Below are 18,657 nucleotides of genomic sequence, written 5' to 3' on the forward strand. Positions count from 1 at the left end.
AGTGGGGGGCCGCGGGAGCCCCGTCTGGGAGCCAGCCCCCCACCCCGCCGGCTGCTGCCCCCTGAACGGAGGGCTTCTGTGGACACTGGAAGCTGGGGCCCCGGGGCTCGGGATGTATAGCTGGCAGAGCTGCTTCTGCTCCCGGGATTTCCAGCAAAGAGGAGCCGGTGCGGGAGGAGGGAAGGGACCGAGGCTGCCCCTGTCTCTGGGTACCAGCCGGCCGGGCACACTAAGGATGGTTTGGGCTGTGAAGGAATGAGCTCTTGCCGTGTTTGGGGACTGAGTTCTCAAGGAATAAAGGGTCTGCAGGTCAGTTGGAGGAAGGTTCCAGAGCAGGTCAGGGGCGGATATATGGATGCCTGACCACCCCCTTTAGGAAAGTGGTGTAGGAGGGGACCCTAGACCCTCCTTCTGTGGAGCATGGTGGTGAGGGCAAGTGGCTTCTCAGAACGGAAAGAGCCACTCTCATTCAACAGGTACTCCCTGAGCACCTACTATGTGCCAGGCGCTGCTCCAGGCCCTGGGACACAGCAGTGAACAAGACACCTGTCCTCATGAGGCAAGTGCTCTTATAGGGGGACAGGTCCTAAGCAGACAGCCAAGTGGATGTCATTGGAAAGTGTGGAGGCAGGAGTTCTGGGGGCAAAGAACGGTGGCCATTTAAAGTGGGGTGGCTGGAAAAGGTCTCTGTGACGAGGCAACCCGAGCAGAGGCCTGATGGAAGTGAGGGAATAGCCATCTGGGTACCCAGGCTCAGTGTACCAGGCAGAGAGGGCTTGGGAAGTACAAAGGCCCTGAGGTAGGAGCTTGGCGTGTGGCAGGAACAGCCAGAAGGCCAGTGAGGCAGGACACAGCGTGGGAGGGTCGGGGGGAGGAACAAGGAGGTGCAGGAGGTGGGGCTGTGAGGCACTGCTTCTCCCCGCACCCCAACCCCGAGCAAAACCACAGGGCAGTCAGGGCAGAGGAGGCTGGTGCTGGGGCCAGGGAGGGAGCAGCGAGGTGGTGAGGGTGGCCGGGTTCTGGAGAGATTGATGGTCCGGGTTTGCTCCTGGACGGGCTTGGATTTCTGCCCCTTCATCACACACAGTGTGGCCGTGGATGAGGTGCACCACCGAGAGGCAGGGTTGTTCCCTCCTTCTGCAGACATTATCCTGCTGTGTGCCCGGTGAGAGCAGCCTGGTCCCTGCCTGCAAGGATGGTGGGACAGGTGAGAAAATCAGTAGTCACAGCATCTCTCCACCTGGACTGAGCGGACTGAGGGCCAGGGCTTGGCTGTCCAGCACATATCTGAGGAACACGTGAACAGACGGAAAGAGCACACGGGTACAACAGTGTAAGACACAGCATAGAGGCATTGAAATGACACTGGGGAGAGGTTGGGAAGGCTTTCCAGAGGGAATCTGAGTCCAATCTCAAAGTACACATGGGAAAAAGCCTGATAAGAAAGCCTGGACGTTCCAGGTGGAAGAAACAGCATGAGCAAAAAAGTGGAGTCTTTAAAAACCTTGGCTTGTTGGGTTGGTTAGAACTTTCCAGTTGCAAGAGATAAAAAAACTCAATCCACACAACCTAAGCAAAAGGCAAGTAAGTGGTTTGCTGAACTGTAAGCGGCTAAAAAGTCCAGGGGTTTCAGGCACAGCTGGATCCAGAAGCTGAAACCCTGGCATCACTAATTACCTCTCTCTCTGTTTAAGCATCTGTTTTCTTTCTTCCTGGCCTCATTCTCAGAAGGTCATTTAAGCAAAAGTTTCAGGACTGGCTCTGGCTGGCCTGCATACTCACTGTCACAAGGGTGGATGATGTCCCCATGCAGCAGACCGAGGCTGTGTACCCACCCCTAGGGCCCGGGGCCAGGATTGGGGTCAGGGAGTCCAAGACAGAATCGAGCTGCATCACCAGATCAAGAGAAGCCCGGTGCTGGGCAGACGGCTCAGCTGCCCACCCCAACTTGTTAGGGACAGCGTGCATGTTTTCTTCTGGTGGGTGTTCGGGAAGGGCAGGGGCAGGGGCAGGGAAGGGGGCCGGGATGAGGCCAGGAAGGCAGGCAGAACCGGGTCATAAAACGCCTTCATATGTGAGAGTTTGACCATCGTCCTTGAGGTGGCCCCGTGACTGGTACATAGCAGACACTTGGTAAACTTGCCTAGGTGACCTGTATGTCTCGTGGATGCCCTCCAGATGGTTTTAATCAGGGAAGCAATGCAATCGGATGAGCGTTTGGGAAGACCCCTAGCGAAGCCTGGGCTGGGTTGGGCTAGAGGCCGGCTGGGAGGGGGCCTGGGGCCAGGACCTCAGGCGGGCCCAGCGCAGAGCCCGGCCCCGGGCGTGGGGTGCGGGGAGCCCCCTCCCCCTCCCGCTTCCTCCTGTGACAGCCTGGCACGCTCACCCGCGCGGCCCTCTCCATATGAGGCTGTCTGGACACATTTGGGTGGCGGAGTTGGATCCTATCATTAGCTTTGCCCCCAGCATCCTCTCAGCCCTTGTCTTATCCGGAGAGCTGTTTTGTTCACTTCCCTCTTTTAGCTGCCGGCTAATGTTTGTGGCTGGCGGATGAGCAGGGTGTGTTTCTAAAAGCAGCTGGCTGCCCGGTGAGGCCGCCTTTTCACTTGGGTGGCCCTGCTTCCTGGGCTGGCACAAAACTCCCTGCGGTTGAATTTTTTTTCTCCATAAAAACTCGAGGGAAGAGGTATCCGGATCCCCTCGTCTGCCCTGGCTCCTCCCAGGAGCAGAGAAGATGCTACAAGGAGTCTGAGGTCCGTGAGGTCATAGTAACCCGCCCGCTCCCCCCCCACCTCCTGTGTCCCCTCGGTCACCAGGAGCACGGCTGGGCTGGCGGCTGGCATTGGAGCGGTCCTGCAGAATATTCTCTGTGGGGCTGAATTTGCTCTACCTGCCTGTGGTTGCTTGTGGGGGGGCCTTTGGTGCTCACGAGATTTCTTAGGTAAGGAAGCATCCCCTCTCGTGCGAGCAGAAAGTCAGTGGGTGGGGTCTGAATGGTGGCCCAAATGGCCCCCTGAGCAGTGGCTAAGAAGGTGAGATGGGACCTCCCTCCTCTAGGGTCACTGCCTGCCTCTGGCCCAGTGTTTTCCTGGTGGGCGGGCTGGCCTGGAAGGATGGGAGTGAGGGCCGGGGAACTGGTGGGGGGGGGCGAGTCTGAGGACCCCCAAAGCCACCGTGCCCACCTGCTCTCTTGCAGCTGCGGTGCCCACCTTCCAGAAAGGAGCCGCTGGGCAAGGTCCCCCTTGCTCCCCTGCCCCCGGCTCCCCAGCCCCGCCGGCAGCCGTCTTCCCTCCCACTCGCCTGGCAGCGGTAACCCCCGGCCGACGGTTTGGAAGGGGCTTTCCTCATTACTGCAGTTCAGTCTGTGTTGGTTTAATTTGAAAGACTTATTGCCTCTGAGTCAAAACATAAAAATCCCCCTGGATGCGCCGTGGTGTTCACTGCCTTGGGAGCAGCTGGCGCCTTCTCTGGGGGGTCCTTAATCCTTCCCTTCCTGCTGCAGCCAGGTGGGCGAGGCTCCCGGGTCCTGAGATCCCAGGCCTCCCCCCACCCCGACCGGGGCAGACGCTCAGGCCTGGGTGTCAGGGTGCGTCCTCACACTCATCTGCTGCCGCTGGTTGGGGATGAGCAGCGCCCCCTTGTCTGAGTGCTGAGCACCCGGGGGCGCCGGGTGACACCTGAGCCAGCCGCCTCCAGAGTGGCTGCTTCCAAGATGGTCTGCCAGGGTGTGGGTAGAAATTTGTAGCTTTATTTTTACTTTTATTTTCTCCTGTTTAATTTCTGTCTTTTTGGGCGTGTGTTTCATAATGCATGTCATCTATCGATACAGAAGCACGTGAGAAGAATGCATGCACAATATATGTCCTTCAGAGGATACGTGCTTAAAAGTTTGCAAATGGGGTGCGTAACCAAGAAGAGGCTGATATATTCTGCTGTAAATGAGCTCTGGTTTGTGAAGGGAGGGGCATCACTGGGGTCCAGGGGAGGCGGAGGATGTGCAGGTGCAGGGGACGGATGGCGTGGGCGTGGGGTGGGCAGACGGCAGGATCCTGGCTCTTCTTTCCTGTGCTTTGGTCACTGTGTGTCATCCAGGTACACGTGGACACGGGGGCCTGGGGATGGTAGAACAGGCTCTTGGAGGAGTTTGGGGGGGAAGTTTGGCCCCTGTAGACACCACGGTAGACAAATTTCTTAAGGTCTAGATCAAGGGTTCGCAAACTCTAAGGGCCAGATAGTAAATATTTAGGCCTGTTGCAACTACTTGCCTCTGCTGGTATAGCGGGCGAGAAGGAATGCCAGAGGCAACCTGTAAACCAAAGGGAGTGTCTGTCTGTCAATAAAACTTTATTTACAAAAGCAGGCCGTGAGCCAGACTGGCCCATGGCATCATCGTTTGCCAAACCCTGGGCTCGATTAAGAGGACAGGCCCAGCGACGCTCAGAACCAGCCAAGGTGACCCACCAAAAAAGCAAGCCCCTGACCTTGGTCTACTACCCTCGGGGGTCTTGGGGGCAGGGGTGGCCCCACAGAGAGTTGGCAGAGCAGGAAGCAGCCCCTTGTATCACCCTGTAGAGCATGCAGCTCGGCAGCACGCTTCCACGCCTCCTTTAGAGCCAGAGAGACATGGCTATGGGAGGAGGCGGGGCCCTGCTCGTTGTAGAATCGAGAGGCAGCAGAGCCAAGAGAGATTCAGAGGCCCTCCAAACTGCTGTCCCTCGGGATGTGGCAGGAAAATGTGTGGGAAGAACGTCCCCTTCTCTTCCAGGGTGGGAACCACTAGAGTTGAAATCTGCCAAGCTCCTCGCCTGCGGGACTTCTCAGAGCCTTTAAGATGCGGATGGGCCCTGGGAGTCTCTAGGAGGGGGTATAATATTTCCCCAAACTCAGAAACTGTTTTTTAGGTGCTTAAGGATCTGTCCAGACCACTTTGGGGAAGAGCTGATCTCCTTCGACTCTTTGTTTTATAGACGTAGAAACCTCACGCCCGAATGAGAGAGGCCGAACGTCTTGCTCAGGATGACAGAGGAGGCTGGTGACAGTGTTGGGATGTGCACTGAGTTCCTCCTCAGCCACCTGCCTCCAGGCGTGGCCTTGCCCTGACGCAGAGTCACAGATAAGGGTGTCCGGGGTTGTGCTTCTGGCCCCATGAAGGCGGTTTTGTCCCAGGGATGCACTGCATCCTTTCATCCGAAGCCCACTCTGTCTCTGGCTTTCTCAACCTTGCACTGTTGACCTTACGGGCAGGATAATTTTTTTGCAGCATCCCAGGCCTCCACCCACTGGATGTCACCCCGCTGTGACCACCAAAAATGTCCCCAGACCTGGCCAAATATCCCCTGGGGGTAAAATCACCCCTGTTAAGAACCACTGTTCTATCTTAAGCCAGCCCGTGTGGAGCCTGCATTTCCTGGAGTTATTGGTAAACGGTAGAAAGATTTGCCCAAGCTCTGATGGAGTGCAGGAGAGTTCTTGGGGGGGGCACAGGGCGGTGGGGGAGGCTTCCCGGGCAGGTTGCTGGAAGAATTCCGAGGGTGAGAAGCAGGACAGGGGGAACCAGAGGTGGTCCAGTTCTGCATTAGGGTCGGGTGGCCCCAGCTGAGGGGTTCCCAGGGCGAGGGGGGCATGCAGGTGGAGAGGAAGGCAAAGGTGAGATCCCGAATGGATGGAGGGTGTGTGCCCCGCGGTCAGTTGACTTCATGCCAGACCAGGAGGGGAACGACCCTGTGGGTGGGGAGTGTTCTGGAAAGGCGATGGGGATGGTGGAGGGGACAGGTGAGAGGGTGCAGAAGGCCGTGGGGTGGAGATTGTCTTGGGAGGTGAGCCTGACAGCCAACCAGAAGCCAGGGCGGAGTCCAGGAGGCCTCCGAGATCTCGGCCTTGGAGGATGGTGGGCTTGAGTGCGGACGTGTGCCGTGGGAGGGGTGTGGAGAACATTCGGCAGCTGGTGTCATCTACAGACATTTTCTTCTCGAAACGTTGATGCTCTGGAGCTTTTAGGGTTTCTTCTGGGCCTGCTGCCTTAGAGTCCAGGGAGGAGAACTGCCCTGGATGATGGACAGCTGGTTCAGAGTAGCCCAGGAGCAGGCGGCCACACATCTGTGCAGAGAAAAGGAGAAACCTGATGGGCTGCGTGGGTCTCAGGCCACCATTTAGGGGTACACGGGGTGCCCTTTCTGACCAAAGTTTTGGTTTTTTTGCGGTACGCGGGCCTCTCACCGCTATGGCCTCTCCCGTTGCGGAGCACAGGCTCCGGACGCGCAGGCTCAGCGGCCATGGCTCACGGGCCCAGCCGCTCCGCGGCATGTGGGATCTTCCCAGACCAGGGCACGAATGCGTATCCCCTGCATCGGCAGGCAGACTCCCAGCCACTGCGCCATCAGGGAAGCCCCTCACCAAAGTTTTTAATCAGTCGCTAGGTGTCTGCGTTAGGGCGCCAGGCACATGGGGAGGGTTTGTATCAAAGTCTAACGTGAGCTCACGGAAAGGTGAGGGACTGCGCCCTGTGGTTGCTCAGTTAGGTGTTTAAGGTGATGGAGAACGTGCAGAGGGCTCCGGAGGGTCTGCCTGGTTCTGTAGTGATGGTCTTCCAAGCGGGTGGATGGCGTGGAGTAGCACGGACACATGTGTGAACAAAACTGGGGGACAGGAGCAGCTGCAGGAGCACGTGAACCGTTTGAGAAAGCCGTTCTGTGACAAAGCAGGCTGAGGTCAGCGTGGGAACAGTCTTTGGTGCTTGTCTCAGAAGTTTGTCTTCGTGATCTTGGGCTGAAAAAACAGAATACTCTAGACAAGGCTGCTTAAACAGCAGACATTTCTTACAGTTCTGGAGGCTGGGAAGTCCAAGATCAGGGAGGTGGTAGAGCTGGTGTCTGATGAGAGCCCTCTTCCTGGTTTGCAGACAGCTATCTTATTGTGTAGTCACGTGGCAGTGAAAAAGAGATCATCTCTCTCGTGTTTCTTCTATAACGGCACTAATTATATTTGTGAGGGCTCCACCCTCATGATCTAATTACCTTTCAAAGACCCACCTCCTAAAACCATCACTTTGGGGTTAGCATTTCAATATATGAGTTTTGGAGGGACACATTCAGTCCATCTTTTTTTTTCTTTTCTTTAAATTGAAATATAGTTGATTTACATTGTTGTGTTAGTTTCAGGTGTACAGCAAAGTGATTCATATATATATATTATATATAATGTATATATTCTTTCTTAGATTCTTTTCCATTATAGGTTATTACAAGATGTTGAATATAGTTCTGTGTGCTATACAGTAGGTCCTTGTTGCTTATCTATTTTATATATAGTAGTGTGTATATGTTAATCCCAAACTCCTAATTTATCCCTCCTCCCCACCTTTCCCCTTTAGTAACCATGTTTGTTTTCTGTGTCTGTGAATCTGTTTCCGTTTTGTAAATAAGTTCACTTGCATTGTTTTTTAAGATTCCACATATAAGTGATATCATATGATATTTGTCTGACTTACTTCACTTAGTATGATAATCTCTAGATCCATCCATGTTGCTGCAAATGGCATTATTTCATTCTTTTTTTATGGCTGAGTAATATTCCAGTGTGTGTGTGTGTGTGTGTGTGTGTGTGTGTGTGTATCTCACATCTTCTTTATCCATTCATCTGTCGATGGACATTTAGGTTGCTTCCGTGTCCTGGCTATCGTGAATAGTGCTGCTCTGAACATTGGGGTGCGTGTATCTTTTCGAGTTAGAGCATAACAACATCTTAACCATTTTTAAGTGTACACTAGTGTTGAGTACATTCATGATGTTGTGCAATTATCCAGCTCCCTAACTCTTTTCATCTTGCAAAATTGGAACTCTGTCCCCATTAAACAGCAACTCCGTTTCCCCCTCCCCCAGCCTTTGGCATCCACCTTTCTACTTCCTGTTTCTATGAATTTGAGGTACTCTCGGTACCTCATATAAGTGGAATCACACAGTCTTTGTCTTCTTGTGACTGGCTTATTTCACTTAGCATAATGTTCTCAAGGTTCATCCATGTTGTAACCTGTGACCGGATTTCCTTCCTTTTTAAGGTCAATTAATATTTAAGGTTCAAATGGATTTACACAACTTGCTTATCCGGTCATCGGTTAGTGGACACTTGTGTTGCTTCCACCTTTTGCCTATTGTGAATAATGCTGTTGTGAACACAGGTGTACAAATATCTGTTTGAGACCCTGCTTTCAATTCTTTTGGGTCTTTACCCAGAAATGAAATATGGTCATTCTATTTTTAGATTTTTGAGGAACTGCCGTACTGTTTTCCACAGTGGCCGCACCATTTTACATTCCCACCAACAGTGCACAAGGGTTCCAGTTTCTCCACATCCTCGCCAACGTCTGTTCTTTTCTAGTTCTTTTTAACCTCAACCTTTTATTTAGGGGTAAGACACCCCGAGTAGCTCCATACCTTCCTGCCTGCCCAGGCATATATGTATAGGTATCTCTGGGGACACCGCTATTTGATTAAATTGGGCTTGCCTTTCATATTCTACCCTGCTCTTCTCACTGAATGCGTGTGGAAATGCCCCTAGGCTCCAGTGTGGTTCTACCTTGTTTTTTCATTGCTGTGTGATGAATGGTTCATGGTACAGATGCACCAGAGTCGTCCACCTGATGAGTCAGATATGATGGAAACACTTAATTTGGACTGGCAGAAAATGGCAGTGCCTCTGTAATAAACACATATACGGATATCCTCAGTACAAGTGCTTTTATGCTTTTTTTAAAAATTAATTATTTTTGGCTGCATTGGGTCTTCGTTGCTGTGCATGGGCTTTCTCTAATTGCGGTGAGTGGGGGCTACTCTTCGTTGCGGTGCGCGGGCTTCTCATTGCGGTGGCTTCTCTTGTTGCAGGGCACAGGCTCTAGGTGCGCGGGCTTCAGTAGTTGCAGCACGTGGGCTCAGTAGTTGTGGCGCATGGGCTCAGTAGTTGAGGTACATGGGCTCAGTAGTTGCAGCATGCAGGCTTAGGTGCTCCGCGGCATGTGGGATCTTCCCGGACCAGGGCTCGAACCCACGTCCCCTTCATTGGCAGGCGGATTCTTAACCATTGCGCCACCAGGGAAGTCCCTGGGTGCTTTTATTCTTGTGACCCAAGCCCCAGGAGTGGAATTGCTGGGTCAATCCCCAGTTTGTTTCCCCAAAACTGCAAGATTTCAGATTCCACCAGCCACGTGGGTGCACACTTCCTCCCCTGCCCTCCAGCAGTAGGCGCCATCTGTCTACTGACTGTGTAGTAATCTGGGGGGCACAAGGCGATCGATAGCTCATTAGTACTTACTTTTTTGTTTCCCTGTTTACTAGACAGATTGGGCGTCTTTTGGTACAAGTTTATCTGCCATTTGCATTTACTTTTTTCCTCTGAGTTGCCTCTTCAAGTCCTCTGACCATTTGACTAATAAAAGGATCAGAAGCAAATGTGACAAACTGTTGACAGCAGTTCACTTTAGGTGCTGAAAATATGTGTCTCTTTTGTACATGTTTGAATTACAAATTTTCAAAATGGAAAAAAGACCAATACCTAAATGAGAGTGTTTTAGGAAGATCGGTCGGGGTCAGAGAGGTGCTGTGGGCAGGGAGACCAATTTGGAGACTCTTGCAATAACTTTGCCGGTGATGATGACTTGAACTGTGAGAGTGGGGACAGATTTGGGCAATTATAGGGGAATTTATACCAACTGGTGATGATGTGGGGAGCCAAGAAGAGAGGAAATACAGGAAGATGAGGGGTTTGAATCTGGGTGACCGAGCAGGAGAACGAGGACAGAACTTGGCAGAGGTGCAGAGGCTGGGAGGGGGCTGTGTTTGAGTCTGGAGAAGAGCTGAGTGGGAATGAGGGGCAGGGTTGCCATAAGAGTGATGCCGTTGAATGACGAAGTTGCCATAATAAGGGTGATGTGTCAAGTTCAAGGAGAGATGCTCCCTGGAGCCACGAGAGCAGAGGAGCCCGTGGAAAGAGGGCCCCTCAAGAACATCTGTGTTTAAGGGGAGGAGGAAAAACTGGCAAAGGAGCTGGATGGCAGCCTTGCAGAACAGGGAGTACACCATCACGGAAAGCAGTGTTTCAAGGTCAAGGTCATAGTCAGGGTTTTCAAATGTAGTTGCGAGGTAGAGAAGATGCTTTTTTTAGGCCGTTCAGTGTATCGATTAGCAGGTCATAACTTGGAAGAGCACGTTCCCTAAAGTGGCTGGAGCCTGGAGTCAGCCTGCTGGGCCCTGCAGCCTGAGTGCAGGGAGGGTGACCGAGGCCACAGGAAGTGTGGCTGGCTGCAGGAGAGTGCCCCGTCACCGGGCTCTGTGGCATTCCGGCTTGGTTCCAATGCTCTTCACCCACGACTGTGGATTGAGCTGCCCTTGGGGGCCATGCTAGGCACCTGCCACTACAGGTGTCCAAGACGGGCTTGACAGGCTCAGGGTCCGCAGGGGAATCCACCAGATGCCGCCTTCCTCCTGAGAACCTCAAGAACCTTGATCTACGCTGTTCAGTGTCTGTTCCCAGAGCAGCCCCAAGGGAGCAGGGGAGACATGAGTCATTTCCTGGACAGCAACCTGTCCCAGCTTCTTAGCCGTTTGGGGCTTGGCCTTTCATAAATTTATCTTCCTTTTGAAGTCCACCTCCATTTCCTGCCAATTCTGTCTCCTGGTCGGGTCTGTGAAGCACCTGCAGTGAGAAACAGCATGTGAGCACGCCTGCGAGTATTCACGACCTTCTTTTTCTTATTCCAAATGAAAAGAAGAGAGATTGGCCAGGAGGTCTAAGGAATGCATTAGCCAAGTAAATGGTGACATTCTGTCTCTGCCAGTTTTCCTCTCCAGCATGACTCCTGGGAAAACAGCTCCTTGTCTCAACCGCCTTAGCCATTGGCTTAAAGATGCAGATGGGGTGGGACCAGGGATGGCTGCCAAATGCCTTAGCTTTGTTCAGCGTTTGTTCCCTTAGCATCAGGATAGAGGGACCCCCCTTTCATCACTTTGTATGCCTCAGGTTTATTTTCCTTAGTTTCATATAAAATGAAGCATTTTTTATTGTGGTAGAATATACATAAAATTTACCATTTTAACCTTTTTTTTTTTTTTTTGCGGTACGCGGGCCTCTCCCTGCTGTGGCCTCTCCCGTTGCGGAGCACAGGCTCCGGACGCGCAGGCTCAGCGGCCATGGCTCACGGGCCCAGCCGCTCCGCGGCATGCGGGATCCTCCCGGACCGGGACAGGAACCTGCGTCCCCTGCATCGGCAGGCGGACTCTCAACCACTGCGCCACCAGGGAAGCCCCATTTTAACCATTTTTGAGAGTAGAGTCCAGTGGCATTAAATACATTGCTGTGTAACCATCACCACCATCCATTTCCAGAACTTCTTCATCTTCCCAAAGTGAAACTCTGTCCCCATTAAATACTAACTCCCCATTCTCTTTCCCCACGGCACCCAGCTTTCCACTTTCTGTCTATGAATTTGACTACTCTCAGTGCCTCGTGTGAGTGGAATCACACAGTATTTGTCTTTTTGCGATTGGCTTATTTCACTTAGCCTCAGGGTGCATCCATGTTGCAGTGTGTGTCGCAGTTACCTTCCTTTTTAAGGCTGAATGACATTCCAGTGTGTGTGTACACTCCACACTGCTTATCCATTCATCTGTCGGTAGCCACTTGGGCTCCTTCCTCCTTTTGGCTATTGTGAATACTGCTGCTGTGAACACAGGTGTACAAATATCTGGTCGGGACCCTGCTCTCAAATCTTTTGGTTCTATACCCAGAAGTGGAATTACTGGATCATATGGGAATGGTAATTCTGTGTTTAACTTTCTGAGGATTTGCCTTACTGCCTGCCACAGCAGCCCCACCATTGTATAATGTGAAGCATTTTTACTGGGTGATCTTTAACATATCTTTGTGCTTTAAAAGCATTTTGTGTTTATCTGGTTCTGTGGTCAGTGGTTGGAAGATGACCTTTGGAGTTAAGATTTGCTCACCGGAACGTCGTGTGGCAGTAATAATTACAGCCACCACCTAACCCATTAATACATATGAAAGGCAAGGTGCCTAAAAGTGCCTCACATGTCGTGAGGGCCGTGTAAGCATCTGGTATTGTCTGAGGACCTACTATGTGCTGGGAACTTTTTGGCCTCTTTGAGTATATCCATTATCTTTGCAGAATAGGTATTTATTGTCTTTCTCATTCTTTTTTTTTTGGGGGGGGTGGGCCGTGCCTCGCGGCATGCAGGATCTTAGTTCCCCAACCAGGGATCGAACCCGTGCCCCTGGCAGTGGAAGCCTGGAGTCTTAACTACTGGACTGCCAGGGAAATCCCTCTCTCTCATTCTCACAGGGGAAAAATTAGTGATGCTTTCTCATGATGTTGGTTTGAAGTGGTATTTCTTGGGCTGTTAACACACTTCAGATTTTCTGTTTACCTAAAAGAAATGTTCTAATTCTTTCTTGCTGGTTCGTAGCCTGCCTCCCCCAAAGTATTTATGGAACTGCTGCCCCTCACAGCACTTTTTGTTAAGTCGTGCAAGGGTAGCTGCTCTGTGGAAGGAGGGGACGTCATCTCTCCGTTTTGAGTGCTTTCTGGTTCCATCCGGAAACCCGGCGGCGGAGTGGGGCGGGGTGTTGGGTGAACTTTAGGAGCCAGCTTTCTGATGTGTCGCCTCCCCACCTGGCCCCAGTGCCTGAGTCCTGAATCCCTGTCATGACGTTCAAGGCCCTTGCTGTCCACACCTTGTTCCTCTCTCTCCCTCTCTCCAGTTACTGCTCAAAATTTCCAAATGGCATTCTCGTCACTTGACTACCCTTCGGATCCCAAAGACAGCTGCCCGCCTCTGATGGGGGGCAGGGTTCTCTCACCATGGGGTGGAGGGGTCTGCCTGCTTCTTCCCTCAGCTCATCTCTGTTACTGAAACCCCAGCCTTGGTCAGGACCCCTCAAAGGGGACTTCCCTGAGGGTCCCACCCCTCCTCCACCCTTCCTCCACCGCCACCCGTCTCAGCAGCCCCCCAGGTGGCGCATCCTGTTTCTACTGTAGCTCTCTGAAGACGTCGTCTCTCCTGTGAGGCTGTGGGCATCAGGCGGCTTGCTGGCCTCAGTCTCCGTGCGCGCCCCGCCACAGGCCCTGCCTCGCGGGACAGGCTTTCGAATTTGCCGAACGGATCATTAGTGGTTAGACAAGAACAAGACTGTGTCAAGACTCTTTGTACTTTTTCCTGAGGGTTTAAATTTTCCTTCGCCGTGTGAGGAGAAAGACTACAAGGAGAAAGTCAGTCTGTGGGTGGACTTCCCTGGCGGTCCAGCGGTTAAGACGCCGCGCTTCCACTGCAGGGGGCACGGGTTCGATCCCTGGTCCGGGAACTAAGATCCCACATGCCGCGAGGTGCGGCCAAAAATAAAAAGAGAGAGAAAGCCAGTTTATGGATGTTCAAACATAAAATAGCACTAAGGGGCTTTTTCCCTAGCTGGGCTCCTGGTGGGTAAAGCAGCAGCGGTTGCCATAGCCCACGTCCCCAAAGGGAGGCAGGGACGGGGCGGGGTCACACCAAGGAGGCTCTGGCATCTTAGTTCAGTGATTCTTGTCTCCTTCCCTTCCCCCTCCAACATCCAAGTCAACACCTGAAGGTCTGGAAGAAACTTCTCCATCAACTCAAGTGAGAGGTGGAGGGGGCCTTTCTGGTAGCTTCTGTCCAGTTGTCCTAGAAATGCCCCACTTCAGTTCCCAGCGCACCAGAGCCAGGTCTGAGACTCTAAGCCTGGTATAACCCCCGCTGCCCAGCGCCCCCTAAACAATAGCTCTATGCGTCTGGGGCGGCCGGGGCTGGCCCCCAGGTCCCTCTGAGACGGGCAGGGACTCGGCTGGGTGGGCCGGGGGACCTGATACTCAGGTGAGCCAGGCCTTCACCACCAAAGGTACTGGTTTGATTTTTTTATAAAGGGGGGCCCCTCAAGGTGCCTGCCACTGCCGTTGTGGCCACTGTTGGTTCCCCTCCCCGTTCCAGAGCACAGCCCAGGCAGGTCCTCGCACCCACAGGGGCCCAGGTTCTCACCCTGGAGCCGCTGGCCTGCCCGGCCAGGGAGGTCGTTGACTTGTTTTAACTTCAGGCCCTTCCTGGTTTGAGGACAGGAGACCCTGTCTGCGGGGACAGGGGAGCAGGGTGAGGCTGGAGGGTGGGCAGAGGTGCACCCCCAACCTCCTGCCCTGCCCCCAGCTCCCCACCATCCCTGCCTGCCCCCCCCCCCCCCCGCCCCGGCACCATGGGAGGCAGCTCCCACTCAGAGCCTCAGCCCCGCCCTCCCGATGGGGACGCTGGGCCAGCCGTGGCGAGGAGCCCAAGTTTGTTGAGGCTGCAGGGTCTCCACCCTCCTGCTTCCCGTCCCCTTGCTTCCTTTGCACTTCTTTCTCTGTGTCTCTCTGTCTCTGTCTCTCTCTGCCTTTCTCTCTCTGTGTGTGGGTCTCTCTGTCTCTGTCTCTCTGTCTTTCTGTGTCTTTCTCTGTATCTCTCTCTCTGTCTCTTTGTGTGTCTCTGTCTCTCTATATCCATGTCCTTCTGTATTGTATCTCTACCTCTGTCTCTGTCTCCCTCTGCTCTCTGTCTCTGTCTCTCTGTGTCTCTGTTTTTCTCTGTCTCTGTCTCTCCTTCTGCCTCAGTCTCTCTCTCTCTTTCTCTCTGTCTCTGTCTGTCTGTCTGTCTGTCTCTGTCTGTCCCCTGGGAGGCCAGTGAAGCCAGGGTGGACTCTTCTCCCCGAGACCAGTGTGACTTGAGCAGGATAGGAAAACTGAGCAGTGTGCCCTGTGGGGTGGGGTGAGGGAATTCAAGAGGGTGAGACGGGTCCTGTTTGTCGGGGGTTTGGACCTGCTGCCACATTCCCCATCCAAGGTCAGCAGTCTGGCCCCCCAAAAGGTGCCCCACCTTCCCAGTGAGGGAGCAGGGAAGAGAGGGAGCCTTGAAACCGGTACCTGGAGGGCCTTGAGGCTCAGATGCAGGTCCATGGTGGAGGGAAGAAAACCTCTTCCTGCGTGTGCCCCCCACCTGGGGGAGACCTGGGGATGGGGCTGGGGTGTCACTCTGCTCTCCCCCTCCCCCGTTTCCACTGGGGCCTCCCCACGGTTTCTGCTCCTGGGTCTGGATGCAGCCAAGGCCCTGGGCTCAGGGGGCGTCCTCTGTTCCCAGGAGGAGGTGTGCGACTGGCTGGGGGGTCTCAGGTCTGCTGCCAGGCGTCAGTTGGGGATCAGAGCCCAGGCTGTACCTGAAGCCCCCTCCCCGGGGACAGCGCTTGGCTGGTGGCCACGGCCCGGGGGCGGTCCTGGTGGATGGCCCACCAGCCGCAGCTGGAGCCTGGTAAGCAGGCACTTCAATTCTTCGCTGCTGAGTTTCTGTTCGTTACATGACAACTTGTTTGGGAACAAGACAGCTGTTCGTTGCTGGGAGGGGATCTGGAAAGGGGGCAGTGGTGAGTGCTGTCGTGAATCCGCCCCTGCATGCCGGCTGGGGTCCACACCTGCCAGGCTGGGCCCACCTGCCGTTCTGGAACATGCCTTGGACACTGGAAGGGCGCACTGCCTGCCCATGACTGTTTGCCACGCTTCCTCTGTGACTCCAGCCTTGCTTTCCTGGGCGTCCCCTGAGTGGGGTGGAGGGAGAGTCCCTGGGTCTCGGGGAGGATGCCGCGGCAGCAGCGGGAAGGGAACGGGTTACAAACCAGCCTCCCATTGGGCCTGCAGCCTCCCTTCTGGAGGGCTTTTAAAAACTGGCCGGTTACCTTGTAATTGTTCCCAGCAGTGAGGAGGGAGTCCAGTGTTTGTTTTGCCTTCTGTGTTCTCCTGGCCAGCGGTAACCAAGGGCCGCTTCCCCTTGGTGACGGCGGAGCTCACTCAGGCCAGGGCTGATCCAGCCCGGGCGAGGGAGGCCTGGGGACCCGCAGGGCCCGGCCACTGGCAGGGAGACACCCTGCTCCCGGGGCACCAGTGAGCCGCCTGCACTCCGCTTCCTTCTCCCTGGCCTGAGGACCAAGGGCTTCCCTCCTGCGGTTCCCCACTGACACTGCCTGGGCACTGGCCCGAAACATTCCAGAACTCCGATCCTCCGGTAGGTGTCTGGGAGACCGTGAGGCCACTTGCTGGCAGGCCATGTGGGGCTGGGTCGAGGGCAGGGTTGTGGACCTCAGCCGGGATGCTGCTTGGGCCCCGGGGGTGACCTTCATTCTAGATTCTGGCAGAAGCCAGGATCCTGAGCTAGTTTGGGGTGATACTTTGCAGGGAAATGGAGACCTGCTGTTAAACAGCCCAGGTCGTGGAGGCCAGCCAGGGAGGGCTCTGTGGCCGAGAGGGACTGATCCTGGATGGCTGGGATTCTGGCCGGGTGGGTTGTTTGAAGTGAAAGGAACGGCGTTATAACAGGTGTGGCTGCAAGGAAGCGTGAGGCTCCCGGACGCGGCTGGACTGGCTTGGCTGGTGGGGGAATTGGGGATATTTGGAGGAGCGGAGAGAGCTGAGGAGGGCTCAGAAGGAGCTTGGGGGGCGGGGCCCGGAAGTGGTGTTGCCCCCACCTTGATCTTCCCAGACCCCGAGTGACCGGGGGCTTCCAGAACGTCTGGGCCAGGGAACCACAGCCTGTTTGGTGCGCCCGACGGGGCCCTGACAGGCTCTGCCCATAACTTCTGTTAAACTCGTCGGCTGCTAGATTTGGTTTGTTGGGAGTCAGATACGTTTCAGGACTGGCTTCCTGAAGAGGGATGGACGGGGCTCCATTTATCTTCCTTGCTGATGTGTTTCCTCCTGGCCTCTGACTTGGGGAGGGCCCACAGCACGTCCGCCATCCACCTGGGCACACAGAGCACCTGTGTTAGGGCCGTTCGGAGGCGGTCTGCATTTCCAACAGGCTCCCAGGTGATGCCCCTGCTGCGGGCCCACGGGCTCCCCGGGGCGTGACCGGATGCAGGGCACATGTGGTGACTGGCTCCCTCGCTCCTAAAGGGATCACTTCGCAAGGAGGGACTCGTACTGCTCCGCATGCAGGATCTCAGGCGCGTCTGCTTTTCCGTTTGGGGGCCTGGAGGGAGGGTGCTGTCAATCAAGAGCGGGCCTATCTGGGCGGGGGGCTGGGACACGGCGCAGGGGGAGGGGCCTGAGCGCCTCTGTCCGACTTTCACACGGATTCCTTCCACCAGCCCAGCTGTCGATACTGTTTAACCTCAGTGATTCATTGAAGTGCGTTTCAAGGGAAGGCGTTGTGTTACAGAAACGCGGGTCCCAGCGGCTTGTTTTGTTGGCAGGTCTTGCCACCTCAGCAGAAAAGAGGCGCTTTTGATATGGGAACGGAAACTTGGGACAGTGTTAGAAGCACTCAGTGTGCTGGGCGGGAGGGGACCGTGGTCTTCCTGCACTTATGGGACCGCACTGCCTGGCTCCCCACCTGGGGGTGGGGAGGGCTCCCCACACCTGGGTCTGTGGTCTGTGCCCCCCGCGGCTGTGACGAGGCTGGCCTTCCTTGACACTGAGGGGTGGGGGACACGTCCTCTGCTCCCCACGTCGCCTGTGAAGGTGATGCGCTGCTGTGGTGATTTTATGGAAAGTCCAGCTTGCAGAGGAAATACCTTTCTGAGCGCGGGCTGTATGGAGTCGCAGAGCAGCCCAGCCGAGGCGTGTGCACGACTCCTACTAGGTACCGGGGGAGGGGGGGGCCCTGGTCCAGCTCGAATGGCCCATCCTGGGCTTGCTTGGTTCCAAAGTGGGGCTGACAAGTTTCCAGACAGGCAAGTGCCTCCGTCTGGCTTCTTCCTCCCTCTGCCCTGATTGTCACCCCGGACTAGCCCATTAAATGGATATTGGACCAATTTCCCTTTTTCCACTTCCCCTTTCTTCCTTTTGAGTTCTCAAATGGGGTAAGTGGCCCAGGCTCATGCCAGATCCAAGTTGCTTTCCCAAGAAACTTCTCCAGATGTGTCCGTCCCGGCTGCCTGGCCCCAGAGAGCACAGAGGCATGGCACCCCACTGCCACGGCTGCCACCCCCATCACTCCCTTCCCGGAGCAGGCACAGCGGGGAATGAGGGGGAGGCGTCGGGAGAGTTCTGCAGAGGCAGACAAAACCACTGCCAGCCTCGGGCTTCCCGTGGAGACCTCTCTGTTGCCGTTAGTGAGCCTGAGATGGCGAGAGGCAGCCACAGAGCTGGGCCACGGACACCCCGAGGTGGCTGTTCTCTGAGAGATTGCTGAGTTTGCAGTGGGGAGTGGGTGTCAGGATTTGCATGGCTACATTCTACTGTTGGGGAGCTACCAGAGACGCCTTCTCAAGAAGCCCTCCCTCGCTCCCTTCCTTCTCCTCAGACCACAAACTACAAATACACGGCCAGTGTTGGCACTTTATTAAGCTTTTCATGGGATCCTCACTTAATCCTTAAAGCAAACCAGTAGGGTTGAACTGTCATTGTCCCCATTTCAGTGGATGAGGAACCTGAGGCTCAGAGAGGTTGGAGCACTTGCCCAAGGTCGCCCAGCTTGTGGAGCTGAAGGTTAAGCCTAGGCAGCCCAGCCCCAGACTGTAGTCTTCTCCATCTTCTCCTTGAGCCACCATGTTTCAGTTCCAAGAAGTCTTGGATAGGGGCCTCAGGGCTACTCAGATAAGGATCCTAAAGGGATGGACTGGGCCCTT

General features: G+C 54.8%; 1 protein-coding gene across 2 annotated transcripts in view; it reads left to right on the top strand.

The window, feature by feature from the left end:
• SPSB1 (splA/ryanodine receptor domain and SOCS box containing 1) overlaps window positions 1-18,657 on the top strand; it is a 69,081-nt gene that overhangs the window by 25,022 nt on the left and 25,402 nt on the right. The gene's annotated exons all lie outside the window — the stretch shown is intronic.

This window comes from Phocoena sinus, chromosome 1 (assembly GCF_008692025.1).
Source record: "Phocoena sinus isolate mPhoSin1 chromosome 1, mPhoSin1.pri, whole genome shotgun sequence".
Lineage (NCBI taxonomy): Eukaryota > Metazoa > Chordata > Mammalia > Artiodactyla > Phocoenidae > Phocoena > Phocoena sinus.